Genomic DNA, 16,393 nt, shown 5'->3' with positions numbered 1-16,393 from the left:
ATGGTGCACAAGTGCACCGGATGAACAAAAGAAATAAGGAAGTCGGTCAGCAGGCGCTGACCGACTCAAACTCGAACTCGTCACTTACGCAAACAGCGTAACGCTGTCCGACCGTCGGTCTTGCTTGTGGGCCCCACACATCATGTATAGCACCAATCGGGACCGTCCATTGTGCGCGTAGGTGGGGTATTTACCTCACCAAGGCGGCCTTTTGAGACCATGGAAAATATTACAGAATCCTGACCGTTAAAGGCATGATGAACGGCGGAGTAGAAGGTATTGTGGGCCGCATAGAATTTGGTCCAAAAGTAGTGCTTCCCACCTGGTTTTTCGAGTAGAACGCAGTGGACGGATTGGATTTTCCAAAAAGACAGTAAAGTGGGGCCCACCATCGTCACAGCGTCAATGACGCTACCCTGTTTTCGCAACCGGAAACCGTCCTGTTTTTCCGGCGGATCCTGCACTCGTGGGAGCGATCGGACGGCTGATCCGAGCCGTTCATCAAGTAGGTCTGCCAAAAATCTTCCAAAGGACGTTGTCCTTTTGGAAGGAAAGTAAAAAAAGAAGAAGTGCGGAGACGTGGTATTCCGGATTGCGTGACGTTCCTCGCAGTAGAGGGCAGGACGTTTTTTGGCTGCGGAAGGACTGTTTCCGCAGCCTAATCCTCTCAGGACTCCACAACAGCTTTGGAGAGAGCTTTCCATCTTAAAAAGGAGCTGAATGTGGAGGGAGAGGGGAGGGACAGAAGAAAGGAAAGACGGGAGGAGTTTGGCCGCTGGCAGCGTGTGAAGGAAAAACGGTCTGGGGGCTGCTGCTGCTGTGCATGGCTGGGGAAAAAGGCACGGAGCAAGGGTGCTTGGTTTTGGTTGGCTGCACGTCAGGAGGGAGCTCGGGTTTGGCAAGGTCGAGAAGTGGTTTTTTCTCTTCTTCCTTCGTGTTCTTTTCTTCCCCTTTTTATTTTTATTTCGTTGTTTATTTAGCCCATATCATGTGTGGCTAAACCTCTTAGCTAGGGCTAAGAGGTGAAGCTTGTCGCCTGATGGGAGAGATGTTGCTTGTGCCTTTTGATTAGATTGAAGAGATTTTTGATTTAATTTTATGGGAATATTTTTAGTTTTTAATGGCATGTTGTGACTGAAATTACAATGGGCTTGCAATGGCTTTGAGTATTCCTCTCCTCTTATTTTGATTATAATGTCAGGAAGCCCTGATGTTCGTCATTGTCTCCTGGGCATGGTTGGATGTCGGTACCCTTCCTAACCTTCATAATCATCTGATTGGTTGGTGATTAGTTTAAATTCTGTTATTTGCTCTGTCTCTTGGGCATGGTTTGATAATGGAATCTATTCTGATTCAAATACCTTTCATCCCTTTAAAGTTATATCAGAGGAAATTCAATTTAATTTCCATGATTCCTGTTGCATGCAAAAGATCTCCCTGATCCCTACAAGTGGATCCTCTGAATCCCTAGTTTTCCTTTTCTGAATTCCTTAAGTTTTTGATAATTATTTCACAATTATTCCTTAAAATTCTATTTGGTTAGATCACATCTTAGTCTAGTTCTAGTTCTACTTGGTTTCAGATAACGTACAGGTATCAGTCCCTGTAGATTTGACCTCGGTCTTACCGAGTTTATTACTACATCACAACCCTATACTTGGGGAGTGAACAAGTTTTTGGCGCCGTTGCCGGGGACTGACGGTTACGATTCTTTAAAATTAATTAGTTTTAGAATTAGTTTGAGATTAGGATTTTATTAACTTTAGTTTAGATTTTTATTTCTATTTGATTTTTAGAACTAACTTGTTTCCTGTTCTGTAGGATCCTGACATAAATTTCTAAATTGGTAATTCTTTCCTAAAATTCTCTACTTTTTCTGTTTTTAGAATTAAGGTTTAAATCTTAGAAATTTTCTAATTCTAGTATCCTCTCATCTGTAGGAAATAGAAACTAGGTTATTTCTTAATTAACTTTCTACTTTTATTAATTTTAACTCTCTTAGAATCTAATTTGTTTCTTAATTTATTTTTAGAATTTTTGTTTAGAAACTAACCTTCCTATTTTGTAGGCCGTTAAGATAGAAATTTCTAATTCGGTAAGCTCCTTCCCTACTTTCTATTTTTCAGTTCTCTTTTAATAATTTACTTTCTAGTTTAGATCTTCCGTAATTTACTTTAGAAATTTCTACTTTCTTTTAGGAATTCTTTCTTTTAGAAGCTAGTTCACTTCTATCTTTCTTTTAAGGGATTGTTCTTCTCTTTTTAAATAATCTAACTTATTTTATTTTATTTTGCAGGTTTTAACTCAGGACTCCAATTTGGTAATTTCTTTCCAACTCTCTCTTTCTTTCTAGATTTTCTTTTCCTTTCTTAGGATTAGGTTTTTAATTGAGGGCTGTGAGTGTTTTCATGCCCAAGTGGGCCCGTGACAACACTCGACGTCTCTTGACTGAAGGAGGATTGGTTGAGGGGTTGACTATCCATCGTAGGACTAGACATCGCTAGAAATCCCCTGAGTTAACTGGGTTATGGCTGAAGACCAACCTCCTCCACTTCCACCCAGGGTGGAGGATACCCAAGATGAGAATGAGGTGCAACAGGCACCCCCGCCTCGTACTTTACGAGATTATCTACAACCGGCGGGAGTGAGTATGCCCTCATGCATGATTTTTCCTGAAAACACAAGACAAATGGACATCAAGCCAGGAGTTATCCAACTCCTTCCCAAATTCCATGGACTTGAATCAGAAAGTCCATATTTACATTTGAAAGAGTTCGATGAGATTATAGCTACATTATGTTTTCCTAATGTATCTGAGGATACAATTAGGCTGAAACTCTTTCCTTTTTCCTTAAAAGAGAAAGCTAAGACGTGGTTACATTCACTGTGTCCTAGATCCATTGGCACATGGAACGATATGCAGAGGGAATTCATAAAAAAATTCTTCCCACATTATAAAACGATTACCCTCAGAAAAGCAATCATGAACTTTGTCCAAAAGGAAGATGAAACATTCTTCCAATGTTGGGAAAGGTTCAAAGATTTGGTCAGTTCATGCCCACAACACGGATTTGAAACGTGGCGCATTACAAATTTTTTCTATGATGGACTAACATCTTCCATGCGCCAAATGGTCGAGACAATGTGTAATGGAGAGTTCATCAACAAAGATGTTGATGAGGTATGGGATTACCTCGATAGTCTCGCCGAAAAAACACAATCATGGGACTATTACCCAATGGCGAACACCACGTCTAGGCCGACTCAATTAAAGGAAAAAGGTGGATTATATCTCTTGAAAGAAGAGGATGATCTCAAGTGTAAAGTGACTACGCTCATAAGGAAAGTTGAGGCCATGGAAGGAAAGAAGGATAAGGTCAATGAAATTGTTTGCGGCATCTGTGATTGCAACATTCACACAACTGAAAACTGTCCTACAATACCCGCCTTTCGAGGAGTGTTGAATGAACAAGCCAATGCCGTAAATAATTATCAAAGACCTTTTACTAGACCTAACTCCAACACATACAATCCTAGCTGGAAAAATCATCCAAACTTTAGTTGGAGGAATGGACAAACGGCGACTCCTCCACTTTTCTTCAATCAAAATCCAAATCAAGTGAAACCTCAAGAGGAACCGGTTCAAAATCCCATACAAGAGCTGGCTCAGGCAATGCGGGGAATTACAGATTTTATGCAAAAGATAGACTCTCGTATGACGGTTATAGAAAAGGGGATGCTTCCTGCACAACCTCTCCCCAATCCTAAACCGCAGTACGAGAGTAATGATCCCAGCTCTTCAAATCAAATGGGGCATGCTAAATCCATCACCACTCTTAGGAGTGGGAAGATCATTGATAAAACTCTTCCGGTTAGGCCCGAAAAGCCTCAAGAACCAGAAGAGGACAACAATGATGGATCCAGTGATGCCCCACAAAAAGTAGAACCGGAACTTCTAGAGAAGCCAGTTGCTCCATTCCCCCAACGGTTGGTTTCACCAAAACCTCTCTCTAACTCTCAGGATATCCTAGAGGTGTTGAAACAAGTGAAAGTCAACATTCCTCTACTTGATGTCGTGAAACAGATTCCTTCATATGCCAAATTTCTGAAAGACTTATGCACGACCAAAAGATGGAAAATTATTCAAAAGAAAATCTTCTTGACTGAGAAAGTGAGTGCCATCCTGAAGCAAGACGTGCCACAGAAATTCAAGGATTCCGGTAGCCCAACCATATCATGTGTAATCGGGAACCATCGAATTGATCATGCACTTCTTGACTTAGGAGCGAGCGTCAATCTGATTCCCTACTCGGTATACAAACAGTTAGGTTTGGGTGAATTAAAACCCACCCTAACCACACTACAACTTGCTGATCGCTCTGTTCGTGTACCAAGAGGGATAATTGAGGATGTGTTAGTCCAGGTCGATAGTTTTTACTACCCTGTAGATTTTATCATCCTGGACACCGAACCCATCAATAACATGAGCACTCAGATTCCCGTCATTCTTGGTCGCCCATTCCTTGCCACGTCAAATGCAATTATCAATTGCAGGAATGGTATCATGACTATGTCTTTTGGAAATTTGACATTGGAGTCGAACATTTTTTTCAATAACGGCAGAACTTGAGAGGATGATGACGATTTACAAGACATTAAATTGATTGACTCTTTCGTGGATTATACGACTCCTCTGACCCTATCCTCTGACTATCGTGAGACATGACTGGCCCACTCACATGTTTTTGATGATGATAAGATTAGGGAGACGTGCGCCTTGCGTGATACTATCGGTACTTGAAGTTAACCGGTGGAGGCCACAATTTGAAGAATTACCACAAACCGATGTAGTGCCTCTACCGTCTAACCTCAAGCCGCCGAAGCTTGACCTAAAACCTTTGCCCTCTGATTTGAAATATGCCTATTTAGGTCAAGATGAGACATACCCGGTGGTGATCTCTGCCCACCTGGAGAAAGAACAGGAGAGTATGCTTATATCTACTCTCATTGAGCATAAAGGAGCCCTGGGATGGACGATAGCGGACCTCAAGGGAATCGATCCCTCGATTTGTACTCACCACATATATCTTGAGGATAATGCAAAGACCGCTCGGCAACCACAACGTAGACTAAATCCAAACATGAAGGAAGTGGTTAAGGCCGAGGTTCTTAAGCTATTAGATGTGGGTATTATATACCCTATATCTGATAGTCAATGGGTGAGTCCAATTCAAGTGGTCCCTAAGAAGTCCGGAATCACCATCATAGCCAATGTTAATAATGAACTCGTGCCAACTAGAGTCACTACTGGTTGGAGAATATGCATTGACTACAGGAAATTGAATACCGTCACGAGGAAAGACCACTTTCCTTTACCATTCATTGATCAGATCCTTGAACGGTTAGCTGGTCATTCCTATTATAGTTTCCTTGACGGGTATTCGGGCTACAACCAGATAGAGATAGCCCCTGAAGACCAGGAAAAGACCACATTTACATGTCCCTACGGCACCTTTGCCTATCGAAGGATGCCATTCGGACTATGTAATGCCCCTGCCACCTTTCAGCGATGTATGCTTAGTATCTTTTCTGATATGGTAGGGGAATATCTAGAGATCTTCATGGACGACTTCTCTGTTTATGGTCCATCTTTCAGCAAGTGCTTGGAAAGTCTTAAATGTGTGCTGAAAAGATGTGAAGAAAAGAACTTGGTACTTAATTGGGAGAAGTGCCATTTCATGGTTCAGAAGGGAATTGTCCTTGGGCATATCATCTCGTCCAAAGGAATCGAGGTAGATAAGGCAAAAATCGATCTTATCTCTAACCTACCTCCACCCAAGAACATCAGAGACGTGCGATCCTTCTTAGGACACGCAGGATTTTACAGGTGATTCATAAAGGACTTTAGTCTCCTCTCTCGTCCTTTATGTAATCTTCTTCAAAAGGATGCTCCGTACGAGTGGACTGAGCAATGCCAAGAAGCTTTCACCAAGCTTAAGGGCACGTTAACCACTGCACCTATCATGCAGCCACCCGACTGGAGCCTTCCTTTTGAGCTTATGTGCGACGCTTCTGATTATGCTCTTGGAGCGGTCCTAGGCCAGAGAAAAGATAAGCGGCCCTACGTCATTCATTACGCAAGTAGAACTTTAAATTCTGCCCAGGTGAACTACTCGACTACGGAAAAGGAACTCTTAGCTGTAGTGTTCGCCTTGGACAAATTTAGGTCCTACTTGATCGGATCCAAGATCATTATCTACACAGATCATGCGGCACTTAAGTATCTTCTTTCTAAGAATGATTCTAAGCCCCGCCTGATACGATGGATCCTCCTACTCCAAGAATTCGATTTGGAAATTAAAGATAAAAAGGGAGTAGAGAACGTAGTGGCCGATCACCTTTCTCGCCTTAATACCTCTGAGTCCCTTGAGGCGACCCATATCAATGACATGTTCCCTAATGAACAACTGTTCAGAGTCTCCCATTCACCTTGGTTCGCTGATATTGCTAATTATCTTGCTACAGGTGCCGTACCGACACAGTGGACTGCGCAAGATAAGAAAAAAATTTTCACCGAGGTGTGTAACTTTTTCTGGGATGATCCTTATTTATTTAAATATTGCCCAGACCAAATTCTAAGGAAATGTGTACGACGAAATATTACCCACTCCTTCTGTCACTCTCAGGCTGTGGTGGTCACTTTTCGCTAAAAAGACCACGGCCAAGATCTGCAATGCGGCTTTTACTGGCCCACTATGTTTAGGGACACTCATGAGTTTTGCAAAGCTTGTGAGCGTTGTCAGAAATTGGGAGCATTGTCCCGTCGAAATATGATGCCTTTGAATCCCATCCTTATCATTGAAGCATTTGATTGCAGGGGCATCGATTTCATGAGACCATTCCCCCAATCGTTTGGGAATCTGTATATTTTGCTCGCCGTGGATTATGTCACTAAATGGGTCGAAGCGATTCCGTGTCGAAAGAATGACCATCGCACGGTCATTAAATTCCTAAAAGAAAACATTCTTTCTCGATTCGGAATGCCTCGAGCCATCATTAGTGATGGGGGCTCACACTTTTGTAATAAACCATTTGAGAGCTTAATGAAGAAATACGGTATCTCTCATAAGGTGAGCACCCCATACCATCCACAGACAAGTGGGCAAGCCGAGATTTCTAATAGGAAAATTAAACACATCTTGGAGAAGACGGTCAACCCTGATCGTAAGGATTGGTCAATTCGATTGACCGATGCCTTATGGGCATATCGTACTGCATTTAAAACCCCTATTAGAATGTCTCCCTTTAGACTTGTCTATGGGAAGGCTTGTCACTTGCCTGTGGAGCTGGAACATAAAGCGTACTGGGCGATCAAAAATCTTAATTTCAATCTGGACAACGCTGGCTCGCTACGCAAACTTCAATTGAATGAACTTGAAGAAATCCGGAATGATGCGTACGATAATTCGAGAATTTACAAGGACAAGATGAAAGCATTTCATGACCAACACATTTTGCGAAAATCATTCACGCCTAGTCAGAAGGTCCTTTTGTACAATTCTCGATTACATCTCTTTCCGGGTAAGCTTCGATCTCGTTGGACCGGCCCTTACATTGTTGTCACTGTTTTTTCGCATGGGGCCGTTGAGATAAGAGATCCCGACAATGGCAAGGAGTTTAAAGTCAATGGACATCGATTGAAACCATTTGTCGAGAAATTTGATTCAAAGGACATGTCCATGCCTTTGACTGATCCTGTTTACCAGGATTGATCTCCTAGTCTGATGGAGGTATAGGACTAGGATAGTTTTCTTTATGTTATTTTAGGATAGACGGTAAACTTAGTGCTCCTGGGAGCCAACCCAGCTTTTCATTCTATTTCATTTTCCTAGTTAGTTAGTTCAATGTTTGTGGGTAACATTGCTGCAAACCCTCACGAGACTACAACTCGTCCACTAGGGGCAACCTAGGGGTTTAAAGGCTTGTTGCATATGCTAAATGCAATCGAGAGCACCTGCGAAAGTGGTATAGGTAGGATTTTGTCTTTACTTTTGTTGGTTTCTCTCTTGTACTGACCCCCTTTTACGTAAATAGCTATGGAAAGCCTCTTGATTCTTTCAGGTATTATCTTCCCATCACTTCTCATTTACTTATTTTGTCTCATGTGCATTGCATGCTTATTTCTTTTACATTGAGGACAATGTAGATTTTTGGTTGGGGGTGGGAGATTAGGTTTCCTAATCAGTATTTCCTTGGTCTTAAGGCAAAAGTTGTAAAAATTTTTAAATTTTTTTCAGGCTTTCTGATGAATTCGAAGTGATTTTGACGGCCATCTAGGGCACTTAGAATTTTAAGATACGTGATGTTGGTACTTTATGGCGCTTGGATTCAGTTATCTATTAAATTTCACAGCTAAGCTTGAATTGTTAATCCATTATTAGAATTTGTAAACATTAATTGAGACATGAATTCGCAGGACACATCTCGCGTGCATATTAAGGTTTCAGTTCGATATTAAAGGATTAACTTGGCAATCACTAAACATGCAAGGAACCAACTTGAGAAATCGAATGGATTGGGCAAACAGTCTTTACCATAGGTTTGCTCCCTATAGGTGAGGATTCGATTCCCCAGGAATGATATGTGAAAAAGTTAGGTGTACAGTCTTTACCTTAGGTTTGCTCCCTATAGGTGAGGATCTGATCCCTCTTCTTGGCGTTACTTCTAATGGAAAAAAATCAAAAATTAAAAGAATAAAAAGATAATGTGTAAGCCAAGTTGAGTTATCATGAATTCTCTTGGTTGTTACCAATGATATCCTTAAATATCGAGGTGAATCTTAATGGTGACAAGTCGAGATTAGACTATACATTCATAGATCTCGATGGTTAGAATTTTTCTAATTAATGGAATAATACTTTGAACTTGATTATGAAGTTTACCGTGTACAGGAGTCTAGAAGAAAGTAATATCCAACAGTCATGAATCTAAAAGTTCTCATATCTAGATTACTCAGCAAAAATCACTCAAGTTTATAAATTGTTCTGTAATTCTCAACTTATTTTTCGCATACTTTGCTCGGGACTAGCAAAATGCTAGTTGGGGGTTGTGTTGAGGGTCAAATATTGCATATCAGACCCATTTATTGCATAGATTTATACGCATGATACCGCTTAATGGCCTGATTAATCGTGTTTATAATGCAGAGTGTATGTACGAGCTTGGACCGAAATGGGTGCTTAAAGCATGGACTTAACGCTCTAATGACACCAAAGCGTGGGACGGACTCCAGAGACCCAAGATCAACAGAATTACACATCAGGGACCCAAGAAAATCAAGGAATTGAAGCTCAAGTGGCCTGAAAAGTGTCCAGAATGCAAGATCATAGGGTTCCCACCATCTGATCAGTTCGAAACTTCATACGTGGCCTGAGGACCATAAATAAACCGTACACGTAAAATTTCAGCTCCTGGATCACTGTGGAAGTGGCCCAACGGACAGATCAGCCCCTTTAATCATTATGTGGGCCCCGCCTGATATCTGGATATACTCCAATTTTTGGTCTCAACGCCTTAAACTACTTGTCAAAACAGATGGATGGAGCAGATTTCTTACAAACATCACCATGGGACCCACACTTGCAGTGTACGTGCAAGGTGCACAAGTGCACCGGATGAACAAAAGAAATAAGGAAGTCGGTCAGCAGGCGCTGCCAACTCAAACTCGAACTCGTCACTTACGCAAACAGCGTAACGCTGTCCGGCTTGCGGTTGGGTGCAGTGGGCCACCATCTTGATTCGGTGGTCCAATCGGGACCGTCCATTGTGCGCGTAGGTGGGGTATTTACCTCACCAAGGCGGCCTTTTGAGACCATGGAAAATATTACAGAATCCTGACCGTTAAAGGCATGATGAACGGCGGAGTAGAAGGTATTGTGGGCCGCATAGAATTTGGTCCAAAAGTAGTGCTTCCCACCTGGTTTTTCGAGTAGAACGCAGTGGACGGATTGGATTTTCCAAAAAGACAGTAAAGTGGGGCCCACCATCGTCACAGCGTCAATGACGCTACCCTGTTTTCGCAACCGGAAACCGTCCGGTTTTTGCGGCGGATCCTGCACTCGTGGGAGCGATCGGACGGCTGATCCGAGCCGTTCATCAGGTAGGTCTGCCAAAAATCTTCCAAAGGATGTTGTCCTTTTGGAAGGAAAGCAAAAAAAGAAGAAGTGCGGAGACGTGGTATTCCGGATTGCGTGACGTTCCTCGCAGCAGAGGGCAGGGCATTTTTTGGCTGTGGAAGGACTGTTTCCGCAGCCTAATCCTCTCAGGACTCCACAGCAGCTTTGGAGAGAGCTTTCCATCTTAAAAAGGAGCTGAATGTGGAGGGAGAGGGGAGGGACAGAAGAAAGGAAAGATGGGAGGAGTTTGGCCGCTGGCAGAGTGTGAAGGAAAAACGGTCTGGGGGCTGCTGCTGCTGTGCACGGCTGGGGAAAAGGGCAGGGAGCAAGGGTGCTTGGTTGGTTGGCTGCACGTCAGGAGGGAGCTCGGGTTTGGCAAGGTCGAGAAGTGATTTTTTCTCTTCTTCCTTCGTGTTCTTTTCTTCCCCTTTTTATTTTTATTTCGTTGTTTATTTAGCCCATATCATGTGTGGCTAAACCTCTTAGCTAGGGCTAAGAGGTGAAGCTTGCAGCCTGATGGGAGAGATGTTGCTTGTGCCTTTTGATTAGATTGAAGAGATTTTTGATTTAATTTTATGGGAATATTTTTAGTTTTTAATGGCATGTTGTGACTGAAATTACAATGGGCTTGTAATGGCTTTGAGTATTCCTCTCCTCTTATTTTGATTATAATGTCAGGAAGCCCTGATGTTCGCCATCGTCTCCTGGACATGGTTGGATGTCGGTACCCTTCCTAACCTTCATAATCATCTGATTGGTTGGTGATTAGTTTAAATTCTGTTATTTGCTCTGTCTCTTGGGCATGGTTTGATAATGGAATCTATTCTGATTGAAATACCTTTCATCCCTTTAAAGTTATATAAGAGGAAATTCAATTTAATTTCCATGATTCCTGATGCATGCAAAAGATCTCCCTGATCCCTATAAGTGGATCCTCTGAATCCCTAGTTTTCCTTTTCTGAATTCCTTAAGTTTTTGTTAATTATTTCACAATTATTCCTTAAAATTCTATTTGGTTAGATCACATCTTAGTCTAGTTCTAGTTCTACTTGGTTTCAGATAACGTACAGGTATCAGTCCCTGTAGATTCGACCTCGGTCTTACCGAGTTTATTACTACATCACAACCCTATACTTGGGGAGTGAACAAAGGCCTAATATGAATAGGAGGTCTATGTAATAAGGCCCATTGAGATGTGTATTAGGCCTATGATGCATGACCTATTTGATGTATTCGAGACTCATGTCCAAGGCCCATATGTCATGTATTTGAGGCCCATGAGCAGGGCCCACTTATTGCGTATATGTGACCCTTGAGTAATGCTCATTATGTTGTATATTAGGCCTTTATGTAAGGCTGTGGGCCCATTATATGTTTGGTTTTATGTGGGCCATACCTTGGGGGATAATGTCGGTTAAATATCCACATTGTTGTGATTGATGGTCGATGCCGGTTATTGATACCAATTATGAGTATGTGACAGCATAGCATCATGATACATGCCCATACGCATCATCTGCATGTTTGTTATGAGATGTGGTTGATCATTGCAGACGCGGTGTGCAAAGGATTGATGCATGACTGGATTATATGACTCATGCATCTCGCATTATGATTACTTTACGCCCTAGCGATATCAGGGTTGTAGCCTCCACAGGCATATCGTGGATGGCCAAATGGGACACCGGAAATGTTTGGTTCTAGCATACGGGCACCATAGATGTCCCTGGGTGAAAATCCCTAAACCTCCGTGGCCAGGAGACGCCCCAACGTCGAGACCGAGTGGATGCATGAGCGCCCGAGTGCCGAATATCAGGAGGCCGCGCCTCCCACTGTGTCGTGGTCGGTTGGGAGGGGGTGTGGCCTTACCCGCCCGAGGGTAGGGGGCAATATTAGGCTGAGTTTGACCAGCTCGTGAATGGGTCCGCTATCGACGTGCCGGATAGGTATTGGCAGACTATTGGTCAGGCAGATAGTGAGGTTTCTTACGCTCACTTGGACTGTGCGGCTAGGAGAGCGGCAGTGCCATTTGGAGTGTACTAAACCCCGGTGATGATCCCAGAGATGAACTGTACTGATATGTAGATTTAGTGAGCAGGAGTTGCATATTCATTCATGCATTCATTCATTCACTATCTACTCGGGTTGGTGGTACGCAACTAGTTGTTACGTGTGCCTTCGCAATGGCTAGGATTTCGGTTGGGGCGCGCGACTAACCTGAGATCAGGAGTTTACCACATTGAGTCTGACTATCCAAATTTAGGTATGGGACTGGTTTGGATAGAAGTCCCTTGTGATGGACCCCATAGCCTGCGATACTACATACTACCATCCCAACTTCACACTCCAGCATGGTCATTCCATTCACACCGCATATTGCATTACATCCGCGGCATACGACATCTTGGGTTACTGTGCTTCTGCATTTATATGGTCTAGATATAACTGACGTATTTGTGAACACATAAGGAACTATATACCCCATTGCATTCTCGGCATTTGATATTGATTGGCTCATGGACTTGCTCGTATTTCCGCTTACTCTGTTATCGTATGATTTATGATCTTGTGAGTATTTCTGTTTACTCTGATAATTCCTTCTCTTGTCAGTATTTCTGCTTACTCAGATGATTCATGATCTTGCTAGTATCTTTGCTTATTCCGATATTGTACGATTTATGGATTACCAGTACTTCCAATTTGCATGATAATGGCATCGTATTGAATACTTGGCACTTACCTCGTGCACACACTTACACCACCCCCTAAGCTTTCTATAAGCTTATGCACGATAGATGCGTGCAGGTGTTATTAGGTTGCAGCAGCGTTGAGCTTGGAGCGTGCAGTTGTATTCTGGAGCTTTGATTTCAATATATGTATTTTTCCCTTTCAGCATTGTACTCAAATGATTATATTAGTGGATATGTGATGATGATGTTGCCTTTGTCAATTGGGTAATCTTGTGGTTATGCTTATTATGAGTTAAATGTACAAAAAAAAAACATTGAAAAAAAAAATAAAAATAAAAATCCCCTTGTAGGATCCCAGGATCGGAATCTGGCGTATGAACGCTAGGAGCCGAGAATGGGGTACTACGGAGGCTGTCGGCACCAGATTCGCGATCGGGATTCCTGTGAATCCGATTTTCGGGTTTGGGGCGTGACAGAAGTTGGTATCAGAGCATAACTTGGGAATACCTGAAGATAACATCACATATTTACTGATAACTACCTTTCACTGTATGATTGTTGAGAACTTAGAATGATTAGATCCCCGAGTTCGAATAACTTAGAGATTGTCTGATATAGCTCCCTATTGTTGAGATTGTGAGGCTGCATAGTTTCGATCACTTCTGATCTAGGATCCGTGGTTCAGTGGGATCATCATAGTGCTGATGAGGCAATTTAGGAGCCGGAGGTTGAGGTTCGCTGGCGTTATCCTCATCTCTTAAGTGTTTGATTGTATTGGCATGTTGTGTTCGGATAGGGTTTCCCTCCCTTGGTTGAGCTCTATATTAATTGTGTCGTGTTTCAAATTTTGAGGACGAAATTTTTATTAGGTGGGGAGAGCTGTAAGACCCGTATCTAGCCTATACTGTTCCGACGACTCCCACGATCCTTCTCGTCAAATTCCAGCAACATGCGACGTATAATCGATGTTTGCGCACGACCCTAAGTTGTATCTCGTAGATTTGAGTCGGCTTAGTCCAAGACTTATATCATAACGACCGCGCCGTCGCCACGATTCCGATGCCGCGACTCGTGCGCCGAGGCGATACCCTGGTCGGGAGATGTGGGCCAGCGTTCGGTGCAAGAAAAACGCCGCACGTCGCAAATCCCGAGAAAATCCATCACATCAATCACCTCATTCTTCAAAAGTACACTCATTACTCTCCCCATTCCCAAGTACAAAAGGTAATCCCAAAAGTCAACTTCCCATCACCTCACCATTCTCTCTCCCATCACTTCTCTTACACCTCTCTCTCTCTCTCTCTCTCTCATTTTTCAAGCTCTTCTCTCCAAGCAACCTACGTCCATGGCTTCTAAGAGGAGAAGCTAGTGTGGCCCACCTTCCTTACTCCCATCTCCACCGTTCATGATCCAATCTCGACCGTTGAAGTTCGTCCATTGATGCTCTAGGATACTTTGGCGAAAGAAGGAGGAGAAGATCATAAGTGGGTGTCTCTATTCTCCTCTCTCTCTCTCTTTCACTTTTGTTGTGTGTGATGATGTGGCGGTGTGGCCCACCCGGATGTACCCCACTTGATGTATGCTTTATCCAACCATTCAAACCATTTGGACCCTACCTTAGGGAGATGGGAAAAACACAAATATCAAGTTGGTCCAAATCAAGTGGGCCACGTCCACGTGTGACCCACCAACCATCTCCATGGTTCCCACACGTGGGACCCACCTTACTCATATGTTGTATGCAACCGTCCAGCGTCCCTGGACGCTGGACGTGTGTGAGAAGTGAAGAAGTGAAGAGTGAAGTGATATAAAAATAAAATAAAATAAAAATGTGTTGGTTTGATATAAAACAAAAACTTTGGAAGGACCACTCATACAAGCCTTGCATCAATGTATGAGTTTAATCTACACCGTCCATCCTATCTCTTAGATCATTTTAAGCATTAAGCCGAAAAATGAGGTTAATCTGACTCTCAGACGGGCCCTAACATAGCAAACAATGTGTCTACCACTGAAATCCACCCTGTTGCTTTGATGCACTAAAAATATAGTGAATATTGTACTTGTTTGGTCCGCCTCGGGCCATGGGATACAATGGGTGGTGTGGATCTACTTGATGCGGGCCCCACACATGAAAAACCTTCGAAAAACACATTTTTTATAAAATTGAATAAAACTAAATATAAGGTGCAGCCTTTGCTGCTGGCAGACCTCAGGACGCTGCCGCACGCGCTGGCGTGCTGCGTTGGACGTTAGCGGCAGTGACGTGGGTCCCTGCTGTGGGCCCCACCATGATGTGTGTCACGTCATCAACACCGTGCATTTAGGCGAGCCCCTTAGGGAAGTGGGCCACCTCGAAAATCAGCCTTATACGTGGCTCAGACGGCCCACATCTTTGGAAACAGCGGGATTGAACATCAGCCATTGAAACCCTGTTTGGGTATCACGGAAGTGTTGGATTAATATGAAATTTGTTTCTCCTTTTCATTGAGGCCCGTGTGATCATATTAACGGGTTGGATTGTAAATAGACATTACGGTGGGCCCCACGGGAAACCCACCCTAAATTATATGTTTTATCCACACCGTCCATGGCTGTGGACGGTGGAGCATTGATGCATGTGTTTTATTTACACCGTCCAGCAGCTACTGGACGGTGGGGCCCCATCTTGGCCTATGTGTTCTATCCGCACCGTCCACCCCTGGACGGTGGGACAACCCCACGTGTGGGCTGATGTGTGTGCATGTGTGTCTATATATATATATTATTGTATATATATTATATATATATTATATATAGATTTTTTTTATATTATATTATATAATATATACATGATGGTGGACCTTCATGAGACCCACCATAATGCATGTGTTGTATCCAAGCTGTCCATCCATTTTTGAAACTCCTTTCATTGCGTGAGCTAAAGAATGAGTCAGATCCGTAGCTCATGTGGACCCCGCCCTTGATGCATGTGTTGCATCCAAACCGTCCAACCATTTGGCAAGCTTGTCTTAACAGACTTGAGACAAAAAAATAAGTCAGATCTAAAGTCCAAGTGGACCCCACCATTTAAGGTAGTGGACAATGATGTCCACCGTTCAAAATTTCTAAGGGCTATGGGAGTTTCTTATTAAGCTGATATTTGTTCCACTTCATTTATCATTACGTTAATTTATGAACATGTTGGATAGGAAACATACATTATGGTGGGCCTTAGGAACTTAAATGGTGGAAATCATTATCACCACTTTTATTGGGGTGTGACCCATTAGATATACATGGGGGCCATTGGTGTGGCTCATTTGATGTATGTATGACCATGTGAGAAGGCCCACTTTGATGTATTTTGTGGCCCATTTGTCGGGCCCACTTTGATGTATTTTGTGGCCCATTTGTCGAGCCCACTTTGATGTATTTTGTGGTCCATTCGAGGTGCCCACCTTCATGCATGCACTCTATATTCATATCGTCCAGCAGCTACTGGATGGTGGGGTCCTCCTTATTATATGTTATTATATGTGTTGAATA

At 42.9% G+C, this 16,393-nt stretch overlaps 1 non-coding gene across 1 annotated transcript; it reads right to left on the bottom strand.

The window, feature by feature from the left end:
- Nucleotides 1-2,965: 2,965 nt before the first annotated feature.
- LOC131234239 (small nucleolar RNA R71) lies at nt 2,966-3,072 on the bottom strand. Its single transcript, XR_009165643.1, has one exon. It is a non-coding gene; the product is annotated as a small nucleolar RNA R71 (small nucleolar RNA).
- Nucleotides 3,073-16,393: the final 13,321 nt, after the last annotated feature.

This window comes from Magnolia sinica, chromosome 18 (genome assembly GCF_029962835.1).
Source record: "Magnolia sinica isolate HGM2019 chromosome 18, MsV1, whole genome shotgun sequence".
Taxonomy (NCBI): Eukaryota; Viridiplantae; Streptophyta; class Magnoliopsida; order Magnoliales; family Magnoliaceae; genus Magnolia; species Magnolia sinica.
The sequence above is the reverse complement of the archived record's forward strand: the minus strand, read 5'-3'. Positions and strand labels throughout refer to the sequence as shown.